The sequence below is a fragment of the Schistocerca serialis genome, chromosome 1, assembly GCF_023864345.2.
Source record: "Schistocerca serialis cubense isolate TAMUIC-IGC-003099 chromosome 1, iqSchSeri2.2, whole genome shotgun sequence".
NCBI lineage: Eukaryota > Metazoa > Arthropoda > Insecta > Orthoptera > Acrididae > Schistocerca > Schistocerca serialis.
Window position 1 is genome coordinate 1,144,701,471 of NC_064638.1, and position 11,257 is coordinate 1,144,712,727.

The following is an 11,257-nucleotide window of genomic DNA, read 5'->3' on the forward strand; positions in this document are numbered from 1 at the left end:
AACAGGTATCGCCGTTATATTTTTAATTGTATTCAAAAGCATGTTACTACTATTACGACCGACCAAATCATAACAAATCGCGCGGCGTGCGTTTTTAACGATAACTTTACGCTATTCAGGTTCCGTTACAGCTGTATTGACTCGTAATGTTACAACGACTTCCGTCAAGGTACTTTCTGTGTTTAAGCAGGGCCAACACCTGTGCGGGCCTTCCACCCAGAGCTTGAGTTCTGCCTGCCATTTCGTCTCCACTGGCGTTCCAACCTCTACTAGTATAGGCAATCATTCATTACGCCGTTTTTATAATAAAGACATTCCGTCACCTTTCATGCAATAAGCGTTAATAATTATTTACAAGACATACGTGACAATGTCAGTCTCCTTTATATATTTGTATGTACGGTGTACAACCTATCACATGATACCTAATTGTGTTTGTAGATCACGGCAAAGTATGTGGGTGAATTCTTGTAAGGTGCGAAATTGTAGCCACCTTACAAGTAAGCTACAACTCTACCCAGTGTTCGGTACGTGCAGAATGTTGTTAGAGCCGTTCTTTTCCTGTTCTTGGAACAGGAAGGTGATGTGTTCCTCCAATAGGACAACGATCGCCCAAACACTGCCTGTGAAACTCAACGTGCTCTGAAAGACGCGCAGCAACTTCCCTGGCCAGCACAATCTCCGGATTCTTCTCCAATCAAGCACGTGTGGAATATGATGGGACGAGAAGTGACTCGTGCGAATGATCAGTCGACAACTCTTACAGAATTATGAGAACAGGTCAAGCAGGGGTGGCATAACATATCCCAGGGCAGTATTCGCCACCTGTACAACCGACTGGATTCCACAGTCATCGCCTGCACTGCCGCCTATGGAGGTTACGGGTGTGTCGCCATGGGTCGATACCTGATACCTCAGAACCGGTTGTGCCATTGATCTGTAAATGTCATCATTTCACGTACTCCATATACACTGCTGCAACAATAAATCTTCAGTGAACTGGAAATCTCTGAAAGGGTGTACCGATTATTTTTCGGCAATGTATAAGTTAAATGACCATTTCTGTTACATCCCTAGAAAACTGGTTCTGAAAAATTAAACAGCAGGCAATCTCAGGCTTTTCCAAACAAGTGCATTATCCGTACTTTGCCATAAAGGCTGAGGACCACGACGGCTCTTGGACGCCACATCGAGTGTGTTCAAGTTGTGACGAACGATACCGTATATGCTCAGCATGAGGTGAACTCTTCCCGGTTTGCTGTGTCACTGGCATGGAGGGAGTTTCGAAATCACTTTGATGACAGCTGCTTTTGTTTGTGTATTATACGAGAACACAGCGTTAAACTCGAAAAGGAAATGTGTTACTTAATTTCATTCAGCATAACCATGTATTCGGAAAGCCTCCAACTGTGTGCTTCTTGATTTAAAAATGAAACACTGCGTCAGTTAGGTTTTTTTTTCCATGGTCATCATAACGTGTTTGGAGTATTTATTCCCACTGTCAAATACAAATATTAATATAAGTATGTGTGATGTTTACACGTCGGTCCTTACGCCTTTCTTGTGGTGTCGTCTGCCGAGGGTAGGCTGTCCCTCAAGCAACTTAGTGTACAACAGGCCATTCGTCAGCATTACTATCACTCAAGTCAGCGTTACGTTAACTACAGGAATGTTGTCAACAAAACTAAAACCCTCAACAATAAAACCACTCCATAACAAGCATCATACCAGACATCTGAAACTATAGATTATTCCCACTATTATCTAGCTTTCGTAAAATGACCGAAAGTGACAAGTGTAAGATGTGTTTTAGCTCTGCGAAAAAAAATATAAACTACGGGTAAAATCTGAAAATTGCTCCAGGAATAACAAGTCGACTGAAACTGTTGTCTCTGCAGTCATGGACTGTGCGGCTGGTCCCGGCGGGGGTTCGAGTCCTCCCTCTGGCATAGGTGTGTTTGTTTGTGCTTAGGATTATTTAGGTTAAGTAGTGTGTAAGCTTAGGGACTGATGACCTCAGCAGTTAAGTCCCATAAGATTTCACACACATTTGAACATTTTTTTGAAACTGTTGTCTTCGACTTCTCGCAGCGGGTCCTTAATACTGCAGACCAAGCTGAATAAAGCCGTGGACCATTTCTACATTTACGTAAATCCTCTGATATCATCAATCACAATCTCCTGCGTAGGAAATTGTATGGGTTTGGTATCTACAGAGCTGCTTACAACGGCTTTCAGCCGTTCTTTTCTAAAATCTTGAGCGTGGCTGCAGCTTCAGCAAATGTGTGACAGTAAACATGGACAAGGTGAAAATATCAGCCAGCCAGTTGCAAGTAAATATGTATTGAACTCTTGATCCTGATTTCGTCAGTTTTAAAATTGTCTTCTTCAAAAGGTGTAATGCACACTAAAAATTACAGTAATGGATACAAAACTATAAAATACAAGCTGACAATATTATTCCAGCAGACTCCCTTCACCCACAGGCTCATAAGGCAGCCTTCTTCCATTCCGAAATACACTGAAGAGCCAAAAATACTGGGATAGGCATGCGTATGCAAATAGAAATATGTAAACAACCAGAATACGGCGCTGCGGTCGGTAACGCCTATATAAGACAACAAGTGTCTGGCGCAGTTGTTAGATCGGTTACTGCTGCTACAATGGCAGCTCATCAAGATTTAAGTGAGTTTCAAAGTGGTGTTATAGTCGGCGCGAGAACGATGGGACACAGCGCCTCCGAGGTAGCGATGAAATGGGAATTTTCCTGTACAACCACTTCACGAGTGTACCGTGAATATCTGGAATCCGGTAAAACATCGATTCTCCAACACCGCTGCGGCCGGAAAAAGAACGGGACCAACGAAAACTAAAGAGAATCGTTCGGCGTGACGGAAGTGCAACCCTTCCGCAAATTGCTGCAGATTTCAATGCTGGGCCATCAGCAAGTTTCAGCGTGCGAACCAATCAACGAAACATCATCGATATCGTGTACCCTTGATGACTTCACGACACAAAGCTTTACGCCTCGCCTGGACCCTCCAACAAAACATTGGACTGTTGATTACTGGAAACACGTTCCTAGGTCGGAATAGTCTTGTTTCAAATTGTATCGAGCGGATGGATGTGTACGGTAGTGATCTTATGAATCTATGGATTCTGCATTTCAGCAGGGAACTGTTCAAGCTGTTGCAAGCTCTGTACTGGAATGGGGCGTGTGCAGTTGGAGTGGTATGGGACCCCTGATACATCTAGATACGACTCTGACAGTGACACGTACGTAAGCATCCTGACTGATCATCTGCACCGATTCATGTCCACTGTGCATTCAGACTTGGGCAATTCCAGCAGGGCAATGCGACATCCCACACGTCCAGAATTGCTACAGAGTGGCTCCAGGAACACTTTTCTGAGCTTTAGGTAATACGTCTTACAAGACCATCCGCGTGCTGACTGGAACATATGGCTGTAAAGTTGCTTTCTCCACCAACAACAGTCTGAAGAAAAATTTAGTACACACGCTACAAACTAAAGTAGAACATTTTACGAACTCTGGCGTCTACAAAATGTTATGTAATAGTTGTTCCAGTTATTGTAGAGGGCAGACTGGAAGGGCTTATAAAGTCGGGCGTGTTGAGCTCCTTCTGGGAAATAAAGGTGAAAATGCGTATAATCTACTTTTGCAGAGCATTTGCTCATTTCTAGCCATTCTCCAAGAAATTACAAGAAACAGTAATCCTACGTAAAAGGCTAAAAATTAGTTTTGCTGGAAGCTGCGCATGGCCGCACAGTACTCTACGAGGTCTGTTCAAAAAATTCCGTAACATTCGTAATTTCGAACTAAATAGTATATTGAGGCGAAATGCAGTTTACACTAATTAGGTTTAATAAGTTTAGTATGTTCCCCTCCCCCCCTTTACAGCATATACGGGAACTCGGGGCAGAACGGGATAGTGGGGCACAGTGGGAAATTGCTCTTTTCTAGACTGGACAGTGTTGCAACCTGTTGTATGGGCATGTAACTACTTCTCCGAATGGAAGGGAAGTGAGGGCGGCCATTCTGATTTAGTTTGAAGTGCGGGATCTAAGTGAATTGTTGTCCGTCATGCTACCGCTTGCGTTGTTCTAACGTTTGTTGAATTTCAACGCCAGGTAAGCTGTTAATTGTTAATTGTATACCCTAAAATGACACATTCGCTTAAAGTGCATGGCATTTGTTATACTTTAGTTATTTAATGTGTTTAAATACGTCAGTTATTACACTCCGTAAACGTTGTTAACCTCAAAAGTGCTCTTGGGGCGGAACGGGACGGGGCAGAATGAGATAGTGTCCCGTTCTGTCCCGTCATATTTTGATCCAAGTAGAAAGCAAACCCAGCCTGGATGTTCATGGTTGCCAGACTCTCGCAACCAGCTATGTTCGCCCAACAACTCAGCTTTCCAGATATCGCCCGAGGCTGTCATTCCAATCCCACTAATCTGTCAAAATACTCGGCAGAGTACAAGACGAAAAGGAAAAACCGTCTTATTACCAGATTCTCCTTATAAGAAGGAACTGCAGAATGCTGTCGCACGTAAAGTAGGCCTACAGAAAGGAGGAGGGTGCACAAATATAAACAATGTCAGGACAGAGACATCAGGTGCAATGCAGCTTAAGGCAAAAATATCAAACTGTACACCCAAAAAAACCAAAACAGAGGACATCAAAAACCTTAAGAAAAATAAAAGGAAGAAGATGATGGGGAAGAGAGAAGCAGAGAGAGAGGATGCTGAGTGTCTCTACTGTGAGGACTTCTACTCCGTTTCTAAACAGGGCTGTGTCGCATGCCAGAGTGGGCACACAATTCATGTGCTGGCATAGACAGTGAAGATGAAGAGGAAATACTGATTTGTCACTATTGTCGAAAGGACTAGTAGTTAGTGGTTTGGTGGTTATTAAGCACTGTACATTTTTCAGAATGACATTAAAATATTTTCTTATTTTGAAGAATGACTTTTTAGTTGTTTAAATTACACATTCCTTAGTGTGAATTGCCAGTTATACAACATTTTGTTATAGTTTAATACAATATTCGTAATTCAAATTCAACGTTTATGCAATAATTTAACAAAAAATAGCCTTATCCCATTCTGCCCCGTGGGTGGGGCGGAATGGGAAATATGCAAGAATTTCTTTGAAAAATTGTAAAAAATGCAAAATGTATTGTTTTAAGTGATTTTAAAATAAGGTACATTAGGTTACACTACAAGGTGTTTTTCTATCACTTTAAGAAGTGTTACCTTGTGTTCCCATATTTTATAGAAATTGTTAAACATTAAGTATCCCGTTTCACCCCAAGTTCCCCTACTGCTTTTAACAACAATCTTACTATATGCGCGGCGAAATGTCGTTACTGTCTTAAGCTGTTATTAGAATGCTTTCAAATTCCATTTTTAAACGCACTTTTAAATTTGTTTAGTTTTCATATCATTTTACAATAACAGTGGGCTTGTACAAGACACGATTTTCGTTTCTCTTCCTATAATATTTACACAACCTACGCAATGTAGTATACGAGCATTTCTTACGAACACACATTTAGTGCTCTCCGCAGCTAGCTTTCTTTAGTGCTAGAACCTGTACATTTGGGCTGTTGTCTCTTCCTGTTTGTCATAAGCACACTGCTGGCATCCTGATGGCGTTACTGTAATCTGTCAACTTTTATGTCGGCAAAAGGCTTACGTTAGTGGGTCACTACACTTGCCACTTCATCTTCACAACTGTAACACTGCAGCGTTGCAATCTTAAGTTATGGCTTTCGATTATTTGTGTTCTTTAAATGGATACCGAATATCAAAAGAGGCGTTCGGCTTTATTCAGTACACTTAATCAGAATCTGACGTAACAAGTGACTACCCTTATCATACGATCTTTTGTTTACAGTTGTTACTTTGTTCTATTTATAATAGTTTTGTAACCATTCATGTAATTTTTAGTGTCCGTTACACCTTTTGGAGAAGAGAACCTATGTCATGGGTTCCAATAAACCTTCATCTGCAACTGGTTAGCTGGTTTTCTCAACGTCTCCTACGCTTTGTTTTCTGGCGGGTAATAGATGGTAGAAATCTATCATGTAAACAGAAATTACTTGTCAGAATAAAGGGTATTTCTTAAATTTTAAATTAATTGGTATTTAGTGGACATTGCATCCAGCGAGAACCATGCCTCTGCTGATTACAATATTTCCCCCTTTTTTTTTTTTTACACATAGTAGCTGATAATGATATGTCTACACTACAATGTCTCAAAGACTTTTGGAAGATCTTGTAATTTATGATACCAAGTGTAACGTCCCCTTAGAAAAATAATGATGACTGTACTGATAAACCTCTTACATTATTTGATTTTCAAACAGCTGAGCAGAACTGAACGTACTCAGACATTTTCGCACAGCCAGTGATTTTCATACAGAGCGCTACTTGGCGTTACCAATAAGAAAACCTAAACAGCCTACTTACATAGCCCCCATGCTCCTCACAAAAAATTTTACAAATTGTTTTGGGCACTGGCCAATACATATTTGTTAAAATTTTTTAACAATTACAATAACAAAGAAATCAAATGCACACACTTGTTGATACAATGTTGGTCAAAAGCTAAAAATTTCTCACAGTCCATAAAGACAGTCCTGATCGTTCATCACAGTGAAATAGCAGTGTTTTTCTCAAAGTCTGAGCAGTAAAAGAAAATGCACAGAGAAGTAGTGGATTTCCATGCAGTCTTGAAGAAGTAGTGTTGTTCTTCCAACGGAAAGACAGTGCTGACTCTTGACATGCAGACAGGTAATGGGCCACAACAGAGCAAACCCACGGCAGAGTCAGTCGAAGTTTTGAAGAATATTTGTAGGTAGGTCATCACAGAGTAGACCCACTGTAGTCCTGGTAGAGATTACGGTATTGGTGGACCACCAGAGGTGCAGACCCAGTGCAGTCCTTGTAGAAATAATGGTACTGATGGGCCATCAAAGATGCAGACCCACTGTAGTCCTTGTAGAGACAGCCAACAGCCATCTGTTGCGACTGTGCAGGTGCACAATCACCATCGAAGAGTCTTGCGGAGAATATAACAAGTCCATGAACCACCACTTGTGCACGCACAAAGTTTTTGGAATTGTCCTTAGAAGTCTTGCAGACAATATAGCAAGTCCATAAACCACCACTTGTGCACTCACAAAGTTTTTGGAATAGTCCTTAGAACCAGCAATGCTGTTAATCAGTCCCTTGCTGAATTATTAACACACGTCAAACACTAACAGTCCTCTTTTTTTCACATATTGTGCATATACTATGACCAACAGAAATATGTGCAGTGAAATGAATGCTTAGAAGTTACTTAATTTGATGAACTGGTGTCAATTACAACTTGATAACATGAGAGTACAATAACAAAGGTACAAAATAGATCATTAAAGAACATAACAATACAGATAACATTTGTAGTAATATGGGCTTTACAAAAGAATCGAAATAACATAGACATCAGTGTTTCAGGAATTATGACATAAGTACATACATAAAAGATCAGAATAACTTTTGAAACATCAACTTCATACATGAGCAACAAAATAGAATAAATAATGTATAAATATCTTTGCAAAATAAATAACATAGTATTAGAAAAATTCTACAACATAACTCTCATCAGCTGAACACATAAATACGGGAAAAACACAAATACACAAGGGTACACAAACACATAGCAGAATAACACACAAGGAAAGGGCAAGGTTTGTTTTCAGTGTAACATTTGGTACTGCAGTCCAACCCAAAACCTCATTCCATAGATCTTTCGTCTTATTTCAACATTTGTTGCACCAAAAAAATCCAATCCAAGCTAGCTTTCTGTATTTATACGTTCACATATTTCTTACCTCATTATTTATTTTCCATTATCTTACCTCATCATTTATTTCCAAGAAAATCCTACCTAAACCTGTTGTCCCTAAACCCTACTTTTTTGTTCATATCCTCTTTCAAAATACTTTTTTGGCCAAACCATTTTCTTATAGCTTCTCAATGCATTTCTTCCAATTCATCACTACTCGTTCTCTCATATAGCCTACCCCATCCTAAGCTAACTTAAATCTACTGAGCTCAGATGCTAAACTAAGGGATGAGGTAATGCATCAGCACAAAACAATTAACACAAACAACAATGACAAAAAATGCAAATTCGCAAAGCAAGCAGCAGTATATCTAAATTAGCAAAGCAAATGCAATATTACAACTAATATGAGCCAATGTGCAGCAAAAACAAAAATAAATCAGTAGTAAAACTGGCTTAATACAATGTAAAATTCAGTAGAACTATGTCTGGCAAACAGCAGCAGCAAATGCAAGAACTTATATCTAAACATGACAAAGCTCAAGCAGAAAAAATATTACAGTAAAGATGGCCATGTTTAATACCTATGTCACATCTTAACACTAGAATGATGCATCACCTTGACTTACTCTAGCAGACAAGTTACCAAACCGTTAAAAAATTATTTTTGCAATTCCTGTGCTCTCTTTTCTACGAAAGTACATCATAAAATTATTCTTTACTGGGTCTGTAGATAGAAAATAGCGATATCAGTACATCTATTAAATTTTATTGTAACCAATGCTGCAGTGCAGCTAGAAACTAGGTATTAAACAAAATGAGCAAATATGCACAAAGGAAGGCATGAAACATCATTCACTAGCCATATGGCATTTCAAAAGGCAGTAAAAAAATCTTTCAACTAGAAAGACAGTAGTCATAATCAGGTGTATAGACATAAAATATTTATCGTCATTTCATTAGGCATTTCAGTAAACATCATAAATTAAGAGTTCCACAGTGTGATCATATGTTGTCAAGTTTGAGCGCGTCGTATTTGCGACGCTTTCTACAAAGAAATGTCAATAGCGAGGATAATTGCCTTTTTTTTTACCTAATGGCTTTTTCTCCAGGCGACTGGCACACCTGGACGCTACCTGGGTCACTTAGCTTCCTTACCGAAATATTTATGACAGCAGTTTACGCTACAGTGACAGTCTCATTTAAAAAATTTCACAGGTCGAGAATTTGCGTTACAAATGTGTAGAAACAAAATCCTATAAACATAACAGTGTCCAAAAAATTTTCGCCGGCATTGTGATACATTCACGCTTGTACATATATTTCGTAACTCTTCCAACAGCCCTTTTCACAAATAAGCGTCTCTAACCACTGCTCATTATTCCTTACCTTATTACACATATACATATTCGTCGACACGTCAATCTTGCGTCGACATTTCAATATTTCATCATTATAAATACATAGCATAATCAGATTCCTCATATAGCATCAGCTTATTTATCATAAACATACCTCAACAGCATAATACACTTTGTCATCGTAATCATAACATCATAAAAACTCAGCCAAATCTTAAAAATGTCGTAGCTTTCTGCAATAATTTCAAAACCTAAAAAAATTCTCTGCTCATTTCAGTAGTGTCATCTACCTCAAATGTACTTTAAAAATCATGATCCCATACCAAATACATCATTCAAAGCTCTCATAATATCACAATTATTCAGAAAAAATGTGAACAGTTCACTAGGTACAGACAAAATAGAATTTCGTAAGTGTGAAGTTATCCAACGGTGTAATTACGTAAACATGTGTCACTGATGTAGTAAAATAAATGTTTCTCTCTCTCAGTTAAATGATCAGATAGCTGTGTAATTTATGTGTTAGAGAAATATGGTACCGATGTGTAAAGTTGTATAAGCAAATACCATATTACCATATTAACTAGGGCTCCTTGTGCTTGCCAAACACATGGTACACAAAGTAAGCGTGCACCCCCCTGAGGATTAATGTAATTATACCCTCAGGTGTTACAAATTACAGAAATGGCATGAAATGTATCACGGAAAACTTTCTTTGTAGTTCAAAAATCTTTAAAAAAAATTTTTAAGTACACAATTAATCACTCAAATACGTGTACTGTAGCGATAATTCTGTCGAAGTGTCGTAGTTATCGTCCTCATTACGCAAAGTTCTGCAGAAGTCAATGTACTTATAAACAACAGTGAAATACTTTGCGTATAGATATCGTAGTTATTACGATTACTGCTGTGATGAAGAAAGTACTGTAATGTAATGTATTGTTTTGCTACAGAAGACGCGGTCTCATTTAGCTATACCACAAAAGTTACTACTAAAACATGTTTTACTTTCAAGAGAAATCAGAAAAACTGTGCAGATATAAAACAGATACACTGCTAAAGCAACAATGTAAATTGTGTCACACATTAGTAGCGTCGTGATATAATCGTGTAGCTGTCAAAGAAACCAAGTGCTAAGTCATCTTTAATCTCACAGAAAGTATTTCAAATAAAGAATGTCTTTTCAAGTAAACCAAAATGTTGCATTAAAATCTCATTAGCAGTATTGGTATATGCTCTAAGTATGTGAGCCTTATAGTCGTTACATAATCATACAACTAACAAGCAAGAATGTACACACACAATCATCTGTTCATTATAACAATGCATTTGTAATTACTGTCTAAATATGTTCCCTAGGTTCTAGAGTGGATAGTTAACTTCAAAACATTGTTGCATGTTAACAGTTTCTAAGTCTGACAAAGCATACTAGTAATATGAAGCGAAAAATATTATGGCAGAGACTAAGTTAAAAAGCAGATTATCTCTCAAGAAACGGATTTCAATATGAAATGTGGTGCAATCCTTTACTCTTCCTAGTACGCAGAGTTTCAACATGAACGCAATTATCATGCGGTATACGTCGGTAGAGAATACTGGAATTTTTCTCAAGGTTAGCGTCTATGTTATTTTTCTCTGAGCCAGCCGGCGCACGTGGCTGCCTGCAGTGCGAGTCATTGTCTGTCTCTTTGTTGGCGCTCGTCGTTATTAGGATTAGGAGACCTAACTTCTACAAATTCACTTTGACGAGAAGGCCCTGCCCTGTTTGAATCTCGCCAGTTCTGATGAAATTCAGGTATGTCCTTATGATTATATCATCTGTCGTCATGTCGGTAATTTCTGTAATTCATTTCTTGTCGGTCACGTGGTGGAAAACTTCTCCCTGAGTCGTAACTGCGTGGAGGACCGTTGTGTCTGAAGTTATTCTGTCTCCCTTGATAATAATTGTTTTGGTTCCCATATTGTCTGTTTCTATGGTTGTCTCTGTCACATTAATTACTATGGAAATGCGATCTTTCTCTGTAATTATTAC